Below are 16,120 nucleotides of genomic sequence, written 5' to 3'. Positions count from 1 at the left end.
GAATTTTACACCCTTTAAATTCTCCTTAAAATAACGTTCACAACCAATTAAAATCATCTTATTTGTGATGAAGCACTGTAACACAAATGTTTTCGTAAATGACTAATGTTGCAAATTGTATTGTGACATCATGAAATTAGCATGAATCAATCAGCTCATTTGGGGAAAAATAAGTTTTTTTTGTTAGGTATACAAGTAAAGAAATAAATAAAGATGCTTGAGTCAATGAAAGGATTCAACAATTCATGATAAAATACATACATTTTTCCAAAACATCTTCAACTCAGTCTCTGCCTTCAATGTACTATCAATAGGCTTAGCTGCAGGCCAATGTTGTGTTCCCAGCTTAAGTTACTAATAGACAAGTCAGATACCAAAATGAAATCTGGCCTGATGCATCATATTTTATTTTCTAAGTTAACTTGGTGGCCTTTCATTGACACATTAGCACAGAAGGTTGCAGACTAGTTTTTATACAATAAAACAGAAGGTTGTCACACAGAAGAGACAGAACTAAAATAAAACACACCAAGCTGTCTAAACATAACAGTTCAAAAGATTTCAAAACACACGGCAAAACAATATCTTATTTCCCAAAATCATTACTTTGTAGCTAATCAAAATTAAGTGAAATTTCTCTTCTCTGTCCATTCTTCATGTTTCACTTACTGTTTTATTTCCTTCACAGCTCCTGTCATGTGAGCCATGAAACCTTTTCCTCAAATCCTCACACAACTGAGATATTAGACTTTCTTGGCTTTGAATAATCAAAGGGGATTTTTAACCAAACACTTCTAGTCTGAAGTACCACAAACTATGCTCTAACACTGAGATGGCTTATTTCTTTAACTCTTGTGAACAATTTTTTTTCTAGGAGTGACGAAACTTGCTCCTGACTCCAGTCAGGTCTTTTTGCGAAGTGGCCAAAATTTTCCAATGTCTGGGTTATCTAAGGTAAAATTAATCCATAATTATTCTGAACACAAAAGCAAGCCAATGTCTTTCAATTATTTCTTTCCTCCAGTCATAAACCCCTTCAATAATAACAATACTTGTGGCTCCTGTTTGCTACCAAGGACAGGCCACTTTTGGAATACTGCATTCAATTCTGGTCTCCCAGCTACGGCAAAGACATGGTGAAATTTGAGAGGGTTCGGAAAAGATTTACAAGGATGTTGTCAGGGTTGGAGGGTTTGAGTTACAAAGAAAGGCTGAATAGACTGGGGTTATTTTCCCTGGAGCGATTCATAAGGGTATCCTTATAGAAGTTTATAAAAAAATCACGAGGTGCATGAATAAGGTGGATAGTCAAGGTCTTTTCCCCAGAATAGGGGAGTCCAAAACTAAAGGGCATAGGTTTAAGGTGAGAGGAGAAAGATTGAAAAGAGGCCTAAGGTGTGACTTTTTCATGTAGAGGCTGTTGTGTGTATGAAATGAGTTGCCAAAAAAGGTGGTGGAGGCTGGTACAATTGCAACATTTAAATGGCATGTGGATGGGTACATGGACAGGAAGGGTTTCGAGGGATATGGGCCAAATGCTGGAAAGTATGACTCAATTAATTTAGGAAGTCTGGTCAGCAAGGTCGAGTTGGACCATGGTGTTGAAGGCAAAACCACAGTCAAAAAGTAGCAGCTTGACGTAATATCCTTGTTATCCAGATGTTCCAGGGATAAGTATCGGCCAGGGAGCTGGTTTCAACTGTGGACCTGTTGCACCGGGAGGTAAATCACAAAGAATTAAGGTAATTTGGTAGGCTGAAGATGATATAAGCCATTACTAGACTCTCAAAGCACTTCATAGTTATGACGATCAGAGCCACAGGACAGTAGTCATTGAGGCATATTGCATGATTTTTCTTTGGCACTGAGATGATGGTGGTCTTCTTAAAGTAGATTGGGACTTCAGATCGTAGTTAACGAGAGGTTAAAGGTATCTGTGAATACTCCCACCAGTTGGTCCATGCAGGATCCGAGTACACAGCTGGGGACTCCACCTAGGCTAGTTACTTTCTGTAGGTTCACTCTCAAGAAGGCTACCCTAATTACTGCAATGGTGATTCTGGGCAGAGGTGCATCTGAGGTGGTTAGGATAGGTGACATGGTTTCACTGACCTCCTGTTCAAAGCAAGTGTAGAATGTATCAAGCTCGTCGGGTAGGGATGTACTGCTGCCTGCAATTCTGGTCTACTTCACTTTGTTGTCCGTTATGGCATGTAACGAACAAAGGGTGTCCGGTTGGTTTTCTGGGTTTCAAACTTAGTTTACTATTGCCTCTGGTGTCTCTGATAGCCTTAGAAAAGGGCCTGCTTGTATTCTTTGTTTGGTCAGGGTTGCCCAACTTTACATCTCGGACTCAGAAGCACCTGCACCCACAGTCACCGCCACAGAAGTTAGATTGGTCTTCTTGACAGTGACCCCACCGAAAGTGACTGGCCCGATCCATATGACAATCCTGGGAAGTATCCCAAAGTGTTCAATGATGCCTTGGTGTGACCATGCTGTGGCTTTAAGAGGTGTGTTTTGTCCTGGTTTCGTTCAAGAGAGAGATTGAATGAGAGGTATTCAGCAGTCTGTAGTAATGTAAACAGCCTGTGAGGCCTTGGGAATTTTTTAAAAGGTGGAATAATAGAAACAGGTTCGATGGATGTTGCCAGATCTCATAAACCTGGATTTCTAGTTTTTTTAAAAGCTTTTAGATTCAGAAGCTACTGGAGTTCTGAAGAAGTAGAAACTATTTTTTCCCCTCTTGGTTACAGCTGGAAACTAGAGTTTCTCTTCCAACTGTGGGCAGTGCATGTGAGAAAATGCAATTTCTGAGTTTGACTTCTTGCCAAGGCATGCGTTTAAGGCGATGTTACTATATTGGAACAGTTAATTAGTAATAATTACTGTGTATTATTCTGTTAAGTTTTCCAAAAGAGTTAAGTTATTCTAAGTTCTTTCTTTTGTTGTATTTTAACTATAGAGTTTGAATAAATTGTGCTTTGTTTAACATCAAGTAGTTTGACTGGTCAAATCACATCTGGAATACAACACTTTATATGTGCCTTTGAAATAAGAAGTCGTTAGGGTCTTGGCTGTATCCTTAAAGTATTTTGAGAGGGTCTGGTCTGGTCCATAACACTTGAGAAGATAAAAGCTGCTATGGCCAAGCTTTACACAGATTCTGCAAAATATTTGGAGAGTGCAGAGGAGGTTTTTTTCCTATGGCTGGCATTTCTGTAAAGGGAAAACTATTCTGGGTAAATGACGTGAGGAACCTTAGGTACAAAGTTAACAAGGACGGACTACACAATGTGGGAGAGAAGGCAAAGGCCATAAAAAGGGCTCTGTCTCCAAGGAGCACAGTGAAGTGAAATCTTTTCTCGGTCTCATGAATTATGTGAAATTCATACCAACATCCTGCTGGTACCATTCCACGGCCTGCGCGAAAAACAGTCAGAACTAGTCGTGGCAAATGCCACAGGAGAATGCCTTTGCAACCAAACAACAACTACTGTCAACAAGTACATTAGCTCATTATGACCCCCAAGACCACTCAGTGTAACCTGTAATGCCTCTCCCTTTGGGATAGGGGTGGTATCATTGCACCACTGGGATGATGGGACAGAGCATGAGGCAGAAAGGAAGTATGCCCAGATTGAGAAAGAAGGTATTCGCAGTGAAGAAGTTCCACCAGTATGTCTCTGGTCAGCATTTCGCCATAGTAATTGATCATAAACCTCCACCTAGCCTCTTCAAAGAAGAGGACATGATTCCACCTATGGATGATTCCACCAAATCCAATGCTAGGCACTATTTAGTGCCTACGAATATACATTGAAATGTTGTCCAATTAGACAAATAGCCAATGCAGATATGCCTCGAGGTGCCTGGCGCCATCTACCAGCCTACCTTCATCCCCAAAACTGGATGAAGTCATCATGACATTGAACTTCATGGACACAGTACCAGTATCTACCAAGCAAATCCAGGCTTGCGCCCAAAAGGACCATACAGTGGTTGAACCCATGTCATATAATCCTACATATTAGACCACAACGATGTCCTACAGAGAACTGAAACCCTTTATCTCAAAATGTCAGCAGCTGGGTACAGAAGGTATTACCTGTGAGGAACCTGGGAGGTTGTCTCACACCCGGGGCAGCGATCAACACTTCAGGAATTGCACGATGGCCACTCTGGAATTTCTAAAATGAAAATGTTCTCAAGGAGCTGTGTTTGGTGTTTTGGCAAAGACACAGATATCATAAAACTGGTCAAGCGGTACAAAATCTGCCAGGAAAACCAGAAACCCCACCAGCAGCCTCATCGTACCCGCGGAAATGGCTGGGAAAACCCTGGTTGAGAGTATAGGAAAATTTCACAGTATCATTTATGGGCTTTACGTTCTTAATTCTTATCAATGCTAATTCAAAATAGACCAACATGCGCCAAATGGCCTCCATTACCTCTTAAAATGCCATTGAAAAACTCTGCCAATCTTATTGTACACATAGTATACCCAAGGTCCTTGTAACAGACAAATGGCACCCTGTTTACTTGTGGGGACTTTCAGACTTTCATGAAGATAAAATGGAGTAAGGCACATCTGAACAGCACCCAATCAAGCATTCTCAAATGGTCTAGCTGAGCAGTGGTCAAGATATTCAAAAGTAGTAAGAGAAAGTAACTACAGGTTCTGTGGACATGAAGCTTGATGTTTCCTCTTCAACTATAGATCAATGATGCATGTAATGATGGGACTGGTGCCTGAGGAGCTATACGAATTGATGGACTGACGGCTTCAGACCAGACTCAGCTTGACTTTTCCAATCTTGGGTGCCAAGACTGAATTGAATCAACAACACTAAAGAAGTGCCACGATGGGCAAAGGCTGCATAGATTTTAAACCGGGAGATATACAGAACCTGTAGTTTGCTTTCTCTTGCTACTTTTGAATACCTCAACTACCAGTCAGCCAGGCTATTTGAGGATGGGTGAAAGGGTACTGTGAGGAACTTTGGTTATAGCTCTCCGTGAATTCCGGGAGTTATCCTTATAAAACGGGGGACTGGAATCATGCAGAATTAAAACGGAGGAGAACACAGAAAAAAAAAACCACATCAACCACATCTGTTGGTAGAAACTTTCCAGAGAGGCAACTGACATAACATCATCAGCAATCTTCACACTAACCTGCAGACGGGAAATTCCACCCATTAAAAGCCTCTGAGCCAGTCCTGAAGATCTGGAGATGGAGATAGAAGCAGCGGAAGGTCGGTGGGAGGTAACTACTGAGTTTGAGCCCCCTGCATTGACCCTTTGTAGGTTTTCATGGAAGAGATATTTGCCTATTGATTATAGGCCCCTCCAAACACTCCCAGACAGCACCAGGAATGGGGCCATCTGCAAAGCAATGCCAGAAACATCTTCATCACAGGGACGAGGGGGGAGGATGTGATAACTCCTACAAGGCCCACAGGGAATTACTAATCAATGGTAACAAACAATGGCCTGCCCAGCTGATACTCATCACCAACACCCTTTATAAAAAGTAGACTCAGGGTAGCATCTTGGTTCAGTGGTTAGTGCTGCTGCCTTGAGGTGCTCGGGGTCTGGGTTCGATTCCAGCTGTTAGCAACTGCCTGTCAAAACAAAGTAGACCAAGAGGGCCCTCTTGTGGCACAGTTGTAGAATCTCTACGTTTGGGTCAGGAGGTGCAGGTTCAAGTCCCACCTGCTCCTGAGTCTGAATAGGTTGATTAGAAAAATAGGTTAAAAATAGGAAAAATAGGTTTAAAAAAAAAGTAGACCTAGTTGCCTTTACGGGCTTTGCTTGAAAATGTCTAGCTGGGTACACGGGTGATTACTGATGGTAGTTAAAGTGAAAAAAGAAACAAAACAAAAATTTGCAGTGATTTTGGTGGTGGGAAAGTCAATAAGTTGTGCATAGTTGCACTTCTGGGTATTTAAAAAAAAAGAGAGACCCAGTTGCCCTTAAAGGGCTTTGCTTGTAAATATCTAACTGGCTACACAAGTGTTTTACTGGCGGCAGTAAGCTGCAAACAAAAACACAAAAAAATTTCATGGTGGTTTAGTGATGGGAAAGTCGCTCATTTGTGTGTGAGAACATTTCTGAGTATTAAAAACAAAATAATGCACACCCAATTTTGTCGTGTTTTTGCATGCACTTCACCCCCACACTCCTGGTCTTTAGTCATCTGGTGCGGAGAGGATGTGGGAGATTGGAGGACCTCCTTGTGGGTCTGATCCTGGGCTATAAATAGTTCCAAGCAGCATGCTGTACAGGGAGTCAGATCTGCTGGCTGTGTGCTTATCTTCCATAGTTACATTTGTACTATACTAGCAACAGGTGACGATTAAAAATTTTTTTAAATTTTAAAATGCAAATCCCGGTCATGGTGATTTGGTGGGGGGAAAACTGTTCAGTTGCATATGTTAACAATTCTAGCTATATGTTCAAAAAAAAAAGCCAACCCATGGACCTTTGATAACTGATCGGTATTTATGTGGCCTGAATATTACCTGACAATGGCCACCTTTAAAAAGAGAAACGAAACCACCTCTCCAGTAAGTGCTTCCATACAAGAGTGTGAAGAATCAGTACTAATACACAGTAAATAAAAAAAATTTTTGAAAGAGACACTGTTCCTACATCTTGACAACCACCTCTCTCAAAAGGCCACCATTGACACAAAGATCCAACACCAACTGAGATAACAAGTTGTAGAGCTGGATGAACACAGCAGGCCAAGCAGCATCAGAGGAGCAGGAAGGTTGACGTTTTGGGCCTAGACCCTTCTTCAGAAAATAAGCTGGGCTGTTTAATCTTGCATCATTTATACCAGCAGCAAGTTTAATGTCTCACAGTTAGTATGCAGTGTAACTTTAAGACGCATACTCACAATGGCATCACTGAGAACTGAGGGTATAATGGTCTCCGACCCCATCTTAACTAGGATCACTTGAAGGACAACATGCTGTTGAAAATGTGCTACTGTTCAAAAATGGAAAACTTAGTATAGACTGAACACTGAAGCATCTGACTGTACTATATGTACATAAGAGGAGCTGCAAGATATCAAATCTTTCAGTATTACATTACCCAAGTCTTGTTATGGGAGGTAACTGAGGTATTATGTCATCAGGTAACATACCTACTGGAGGTAAATGCCCACATTGTTGTGCAGATGAGCAAATGTTTGACACTACAAACTTCCACAATCAACAAAAACCCAAACATACAAAACATCAGGTGTCACTTCATTCTTGTCTTGCAGTGAGATCTAAACTTCGCATTTTCAACACATAAGACCAGAGAAATTCTACCAGCAATGCCTGCACTGTATTGTCTGGGATTGGATGTAGTGTACTGACATCATGAATAGAGGCCTGGTTGGCACACAGGAAACAAAAGTGAAATAAATGGGTCATTTTTTGCATGAAAGCCAGTGACTAGTGGGTATCACAAGGATCAGTGCTCAGACCCAGCAATTTATATTAATGATTTAGATCAGGGAACTAAAAGTAATATCTCCAAGTTTGCAGATAACATAGAGCTGAGTGAGAGGGTAAACTGTGAGGCGGATGGAGAGATGATGCTTCAGTGTTATTTGGATAAATTGAATGAGTGGGCAAACGTATGGTTGCTGAGGCATAACGTGGATAAATGTGGCTTTAGCCGCTTTGGTAGCAAAAAACAGGAAGGCAGATTATCTGAATTGCCAATAGCTTGGGCAAGGAACCAACGCAAAAAGACTTGGGTGTCCTTGCACACCAGTTACTGGAAGTAACCTTACACAGTTACAGCAGCAAATGGTATGTTAGCCAGAGGATTCAAGTGCCACAGACCATAGGAAATAGGAACCCGAGTTGGATCATTCAGCCTGTCAAGCCTGCTCAGCTGTTCAGCAGGATCATGGCTGATCTAACATTCCCTGTGTCTACTTTCCTGCCTTTTCCCTGTGTCTACTTTCTTGCCTTTTCCCTGTAACCCTGGATTTCCCCTACTGATCAAAGATCTATTAATTTCAGCCTTAAATGAACACGAGAACTCTGCCCCGACAGCTCTCTGTGGCAAGAAGTTGCAAAGAAATGCAACCTTCCGAAATACAAGATTTCTCCTCATCTCAGTCTTAAAGTGGCACCACATTATTCTGGGACTATGCCCTCTGGTCCTATTCTCTCCCATGAGGGGAAACATCCTCTCAGCATCTACCTCGTCAAGTAAAGTATGGGAGTAGGGATGTCTTACTGCAATCATACTGGAAATCTCAAAGAAACTTATTAAATTCTGACAGGGTTAGATGGAATAAATGTCGGAAGAATACGCCCAATGACCGTGGCATCTGGAATCAGGAATCACAGTTTTTGTATATGGATACACCACTTAGGACTGCAATGAGGAGACATTTCTTCACCCAGAGAGTGATGAGCCTGCAGAATTCTCCGCCACAAAAGAGGTTGAGGCTAACCCATTGAATGTTTCAAGGAGGAGTTAGATATAGTTCTTAGAATTAAAGGGATCAAAAGGCATGGGGAGAAAGCAGGAACAGGACACTGTCTTGGATGATCAGTCAGAATCATACTGAATAGCAGCAGACTCGAAGAACCGAACAGACTATATCTGTTCTTGTTTTCCATTTTTCTATTCATTGGTCTTTGCTATCAAGTCTTCAATTAGCTAATAAAACACGTTGGGTGTCATGTGGTCAGAAGGTCACATGGCTTAATTCCAGAAAAGCCTCCAGAATTGACAGCCCTCCAAAAAGGCATACTGCACAGTGTTGATTCAAGAAATTTTGCATAAAAGCAACTGCCACGTTGTAGTAGAGAGATAATGGGAACTGCAGATGCTGGAGAATCCAAGATAATAAAATGTGAGGCTGGATGAACACAGCAGGCCAGGCAGCATCTCAGGAGCACAAAAGCTGACATTTCGGGCCTAGACCCTTCATCAGATGAAGGGCCTAGACCCTCTCTGATGAAGGGTCTAGGCCCGAAACGTCAGCTTTTGTGCTCCTGAGATGCTGCCTGGCCTGCTGTGTTCATCCAGCCTCACATTTTATTATCTTGCAACGTTGTAGTGCTGGATTTGAAGATGTCTCACATGCATGTCCATGTACTAAGAACACAAATCAAAGTATGGAGCTTTGTCAGCATTGTTTTTTGTGCTGAGCTTTGAAAACCTGGGTATGCCACATCTGTGTTAAACAAGTGATTTCATTCAAACATAACAAAATGCAAAAAATACACGAGAATCACTAACACGGTTTACTATCATTGCTGATCATCCAAATGACTCAAAGTGGAGTATAAAACAAGTTCTAACATTAATTCTCAAGGTACACAATAATTCTCATTTCAGCATCCAGGTTTTCCTAATTTCTGTTCCCTGGCCACTCACATTGCTTTCAATATCATGCGCATTCCATACATTTTTGAAAACAATTTTACCTTATCAAACGTCTACTGAAAATCCACAGGAAATCCATTTCATACATATACAGAACTGCCACTGACATGTCAGTTCAGTAATTTCTGAAAGTTTGCCACCAAGGCAGATTTAGGAACATTTGGATTTTTAACATATAAAAGATCCCGGGGTTAATGCCAGTTTCACATAAAAGTGATGGCAAATATGGATACTTCTGTGAAGTTCAGGACAGTGTTTCAAGCTCTAAAGTATTGTATGTAGATTAAGTAAAATGTCTTGAACTGCTTAATGGAAGTGAAACCTAATTTACACTGTTTGTGCATTCAAATATTTACAATGCTCAAATGGGTAAAGAATCAATTTATTATATGGCTGTTGTGAAACAGGCAGAACTTAGCAAATAGTGAAGGGCATAAAACAGCTCCTCACGTAAGATGGCCTAGATTGTCTTGGTGAACGAACCAGGACATTTATTACTTAGCCCCGACTGTACTTGAGGTGGTGCTGGTGAGCTGCCTTTTTGAACCACTGCAGTGCACGTGCTGTAGGTTGAGCTAAAATTTTCTTAGTGAGGGAATTCCAGTGTTTTGACCCAGCGATACTTAAGGAACATTTCCAAGTCAGGATGTTGAGTGGCTTGAAGATGAACTTTCAATTGGTGGTGATCCATATATCTACCACCCTTGTTCTTCTAGGTAGAAGTGGTCATAGATTTGGAGGGTGCTGTCTAAGCCTTGAATTCCTGCGGTGCATCTTGTAGATACCACACGTTGCTGATTATGTGTCAGTGGTGGAGGAAGTTGATGCGGTGCCAATTAAGGAGGTTGCTTTGTCCTGGATGTGTCAAACATCTTGAGTATTGTTGGAGTGTACCTATCGTGGCAAGTGGACAGAATTCCATCACACTCCTGACTTGTGTCTTGTAGATTATGGACAGGCTTTGGGGAGTCAGGTGGTGAGTTACTCACTACAGTATTCCAAGCTTCTGGCCTCCGCTTATAGCCACTTTGCTTATGTAGCAAGTTCAGTTGAGTTTCTGATCAATGTTAACACGCAGAATGTTGATAATGGGGGATTCAGTGTTGACAACAGCACTGAATGACAAGGGGAGTGGTGAGATTTTCTGTAATTAGAGATGGCCATTGCCTGGCATTTGTGTGGCGCAGATGTTACTCACTGCTTGTCAGCCCAAGCCTGGATATTGTCCAAATCTTCTCGCATTTGAACATGAACAGCTTCAGTATCAGAGGAGTCACGTATTATGCTGAACATTGTGCAATCAATGGTGACCATCTGACTTTCTGATGGAGGAAGGGTCATTGATGAAGCTGCTTGGGACTAGAACACAATCCTGAGGAACCCCTGCAGAAGTATCCTAGAGCTGAGATGATTGGCCTCCAAGAACAACCACCATCTTCCTATGTGCCAACTATGACTCCAACCAGCAGAGAATTTGCCCCCAGTACACAACAATTCCAATTTTTCTAGGGTCTTTGATGCCACTTCAGTCAAATGTGGCCTTGATTTGAAGGGCTATCATTCTCATCCCACGTCTGGAATTCAGCTCTTGAGGAAGCATACAAATGTCCTTGAGAGAGTGCATTGATTCAACAGATTGATTCCAAGGATGAGCCATTTTAATTCCAATCTCAGGCTGGAAAATTTGCCTTACTTCTCAACGCAGCAGCAGACATTAAGGAAAGGTATGACTGAAGTATGCAAATTGCAACAGGATTAGAAGGAGGAAGATAACGAATAGCTATTCCCTTTAGGTGATTGTATAAAGACTAAGATCACAGATCAAAGAAATTTTGGGCAAGAGAAGTGGAGGTTGTGACATGTACAATTCAGGTAGACCCGCTACAAACATTCATTCCTCCACCATGGATGCTCAGGAGGAAGAGAATGTCTTATTTACAGATGTCCTGTAACAAATCACTAAGGTTTATTAGACAGACAAACCTGTACCACCTGCAAATTCCTCTCCAAGTCACTCACCAACCTGACCTAGAAGTACATCACTATTCCTCCAGTTGGGCTGGATCAAAATCCTGGAATTCCCTCTTTAATAGCACCATGGGTACACGGAAACCAAAAGGACTGCAGTGTTTCAAGAACGCAGCTCAACTCTGTTTTCTAAAGGGCAATTTAGGATGGGCAAAAACTATTGACCCACATAAGTAAGGAAAAATTCAACTGAAGTTGCGAACCAAAAATGTCTGAAAGAGGTCTAACAAAAAGAGGTATCTAGATGTCTTCCTCAAATCTTTGCATTTGAAAGGAAGACAGAAAATACATTCAAGTTTCTGGCTGCTACTTCACCTAGGCTGCCAGCTGGGGCTGAAGCTCATACTAAGAAGCAAATCTTACAGCGCAAGTGAAAGGGATGAAGATGGCTTAGCAAATTAAAAGCTAACCATTGTGTTTCAATCACAATTAATTACTTATATGGTATTAACATGGTCTGCACAATAAGATAGCTTCTTTACTCAAGTAAACATCGCACAAAAGACACAACCAGCTGTAACATAAGGAAGTTAGTTAAAAAGCCCTGATGTGGTCTGATACAGGAAACTGTTGAGCTAGAAGGCAGCAAGCCATGCACTGCCGTTTCAGTACAAACTTTCTACTAAACACCTGATACATTACCCCAGCAAACCCACACAGCAGCTGCATGAGATAAAGGAACTTGTGGGGTTGAAAAACATTATTACAGATATCTGTTCTGGTTTTGCATCCTCATTCATTCCTTCAAAGCAAAACGTAGCTTGCACTGCATCATCTAAAGCAATGCTTGTGTGCTGACCTGTATTGCAATTGCTGAGAAGATGGTGGGTGTAGACTCAAGAGTAACTTTCAAATGGAAATTGTATATATACTTGAAAAAGAAATTACCGAGCTTCTTGAAAGAGGAAGGGAGCACAACTGCTTGGAAAGTTCTTCCAATTAATCAGTACAAGCATGTTGGGTCAAAAAAACCCCTTCTGAGCAGTATAATTCTATTAACTCTGAAAATAAATAGCCTGCTCTTGAGTTTCTGCAAATTCTGAACCAGTCGTCAAGAAGTCATCATCACTGAATCCCAACAGTGTGGACACAGGCTTTTCGGCCTAACAAGTCCACACTGACCCTCATTTTATCCCTCTACAACCCACTGAATCTACATATTCCTGAACACTACAGGCAGTTTAGCATGGCCAACCCAGCTAGCATGCAAATCTTTGGAGCGTGTGAGGAAACTCACGCAGACACGGGGAGAATGTGCGAACTCCACACAGGCAGTCACCCAAGGATGGAATCAAACCCCGGGTCCCTGAAGTACGAGGCAGCAGTGCTAACCACTGAATGACCATGCCGCCCTAACCATTGAATGTCACAGTACAGAATGAGGCTAATTGACCTATCATGTCTATATCAGATCCTAAAAGAACTACCTTGCTTGTCCCATTCTCAGCCATATCTCCGTCACCCTCTAAATTCATTTCTTACAAATACATATCCAGCTCTCTTTTAAAACTTCAGATTGAACCCAACTCTACCACTTTCCCATTCAGTGCATTCCAAATCTTAACAAGTCTCCGAATAAAGAGGCTTGCACCTAGCTCTCTTGCTGACAGTCTTGAAATTGTGACCCCTATTTACTGACATACCAACTAGTGGAGACAGAATATCCTGTATTTACCCTATCAAAATTGCTCATAATTCTGAACACCTCAGTAAAGGTCGCCTCTCAATCTTCCCTCCTCCAGGGTGAATAAGCTCAATTTCTCTTATCTTTCCTTGTACCTAAAATCCCTCATTCCTGGTGTCATTCTAGTAAATCTTCTTTGCACCACCTCCAGGGCTTTAACATTCTTCTTCCTGTAAGATGCCCAGAACTGAGCTCAACACTCAAAATGTGGCACGATCCATCGAGGAGTAGCATCACTTTCTTGCTTTGATAGTCAATGCCACTACTTATAAACTCAAAGACCCAACAGCCTTAACAACTGTGTCAAATTGCCTGATAATAAAATGTGAGGCTGGATGAACACAGCAGGCCAAGCAGCATCTCAGGAGCACAAAAGCTGACGTTTCGGGCCTGGACCCTTCATCAGAGAGGGGGATGGGGAGAGGGAGCTGGAATAAATAGGGAGAGAGGGGGAGGCGGACCGAAGATGGAGAGTAAAGAAGATAGGTGGCCTGGTTTGCTTCAGGACATGGTCGAGCAGTTTCAAGGCCGAAGAGATCCTGTGTCAAATTGCCTGTCCACTTTCAGAGAATTACTTCTATGAACCCCAAGAACTCTCTGCTCCTGTACTCCCCTCAAGGTTGTACCATTGAAACTCTATTGTCCCTCATTCTTTCATCTACCTAAAATGCATTACCCTCACATTTCTCTGCATTGAAATTCATCTGTCAGTTGCCTGCCCATTTGGCTAAGTTGTCAATGTCTCTCTGAAGTCACTCAGTATCGTGCTCACAATTGACTGTACTCCCCAGCTTATTATCATACACAAATTTAGGGATTTTGCCCTCAAAACCCTTTTCCAAATTGTTTGCAAAACTGGGAAAAGCAAGGGTCCCAATACTGATCCCTGGAGAACACCACTTTCAGTTTGTCTCCCATCTGAGAAATGCCCATCCATATCTACCCTCTGTTCCCTATCTTTTAGCCAACTTCCAATCCATGCTGCCAAGGACACAGAGAGTCATACAGTCACGCTGCGTGGAAACAGACACTTCAGTCCAACCAGTCCATGCCGAACATAATCCCAAATGAAACTAGTTACATTTAACTCTTCTTGCCCATATCCGTCCAAACCTTTCCTATTCATGTATCCACCCAATTGTCTTTTTAAATGTTGTACCTGCATCCGACACTTCATCAGGAAGTTCATTCCACATATGAACCGTTCTTGGTAAAAGAATTTGCCCCTCATGTCTATTTTAAATCTCTCTCCTCTCACCTTAAAAATGTGCCCCCTAGCCTTGAAATCCCCCAGCCTAGGGAAAACATAACTATCATTAACTTTAGTGATAATGGGAACTGCAGATGCTGGAGAATCCAAGATAATAAAATGTGAGGCTGGATGAACACAGCAGGCCCAGCAGCATCTCAGGAGCACAAAAGCTGACGTTTCGGGCCTAGACCCGATAAGTTATTATCATTAACTTTATCCGTCCCATCGTTACTTTGTTAACTTCTATCAGGTTGCCTTACAACCTCCTACACTTCAGTGAAAAAAGTCCCAGCCTATCCAGCCTTGGTTTCTAATTCAAATCTTTCGTACCTGGCAATGTCCTGATAAATCACATCTGAACCCTCTCCTGCTTGATAATATCCTTCCTATAACTTGTCAACCAGAACTCGACAGAGTATTCCAGAAGAGGTGTCACGAATATCTTGTACAACCTCAACATGACTTCCCAACCCCCACTGAGCAATGAAGGCAATCATGCCAAAGACCTTTCTAACCATCTGTCTGTATGTGATGCAAACTTCAAAGAATTATGCATGTGCTCCCCTAGGTCCCTGTTCTACAACACGGCCCCAAGGCCCTATCATTAATTGTATAAGCTCAACCCTTGTGTGTTGTACTATAATGCAATACCTCACATTTATCCAGTTTGAACTCTGTCTGCCATTTTCAGCCCATTGACCTATTTGAACAAGATCCCTCCCAATTCCAAGCATTTCAAATTTATGAACTAACCTGCCATACAGCACTGTATCTAATGCTTTCTCAAAGTCCAAATATACAACATCCACAGCATTACCCTAATCTATTGCCAGTGACAACTCAAAGAATTCAATTGAATTTGTCAGACAAGACCTAGCCTTGCCAAGGTTACGTTGACTGTCTAGCATTAGCTTATTTTTCTCTAATGGTATATTTACGGCTCCCATCAGTTTTCCCACTATTGATGTCAAAACTGAGAGGTCTGTAGTTTCCTGGATTATCTTTTGTCCCTTTCTTAAAGAACAGTGTCACATTCGCAACGTTCCAGATCCCCAGGACTAATCCTGTGTTGAGACAGACATAGAAAATTTCTGTCAAGGACTCCACACTGTGCTCCCTTGCCTCTCCCAACAATCTAAGATCCATCCCATCCAGTCTGAGCTTCTTCACTATCTGGAGTCCTGCAGCCTTTTTAGCACCTCTTCATTGTCTATCATTACACTGCACAGTTGCTCAACACCCATTTTCAACTGGGTCATTGTTACCATTGTTGCCTGTCTCTGTCTGAGACAACAGTTAACCTCAGTCAAAATGAATATACAGGGCAGAGAGCATACTTTAACTTAACCAATTCACTATTTTACTCTCAAAAAAATGTCAGAAATATTCCCAAATAAGTATCACGAATAGTTAAGGGAAACAATGCCCTTTTGCTAATTTAATACCGCACTTGATTGAAACACATTACCTGGGAATAGTCAGCTATCAAGGCCGAACGGTTTTTTTGTTGAAAAAACAGAAATTGCTGGTAAGGTCAGCAAGTCTGGCAGCATCTGGTGAGAGAAATTGAGTCAAGTGACTCTTCCTTGGAATTTTTTTTTGCATCCTTTGTTGTCTTCACCCCACCTCCTGGCAAGGAGTTGATCCAAGCTGTTATTCTCTGGTGGTGCAGTGTAGATTTCCGGTCAAGCTCTGTTTTATCCCTGACCCTCTTGTCAATATCTTCCAACGGAGACGTC

The 16,120-nt window shown here is 41.9% G+C and overlaps 1 protein-coding gene across 9 annotated transcripts in view; it reads right to left on the bottom strand.

The window, feature by feature from the left end:
* The window catches only part of prkd3 (protein kinase D3), a 388,805-nt gene that overhangs the window by 151,573 nt on the left and 221,112 nt on the right, over nt 1–16,120 (bottom strand). Inside the window, exon 1 of one of the 9 annotated variants that reach the window (XM_059648672.1) lies at nt 15,850–15,934. The exons of the other annotated variants lie outside the window; for them this stretch is intronic. The gene's annotated coding sequence lies outside the window, so the exon portion shown is untranslated. Of the gene's footprint in view, nt 1–15,849; nt 15,935–16,120 lie in introns of those variants that run through there. 9 annotated transcript variants of the gene reach the window in all.

This window comes from Stegostoma tigrinum, chromosome 9 (genome assembly GCF_030684315.1).
Source record: "Stegostoma tigrinum isolate sSteTig4 chromosome 9, sSteTig4.hap1, whole genome shotgun sequence".
NCBI lineage: Eukaryota > Metazoa > Chordata > Chondrichthyes > Orectolobiformes > Stegostomatidae > Stegostoma > Stegostoma tigrinum.
This window is presented reverse-complemented; position numbering and strand designations above follow the sequence as displayed.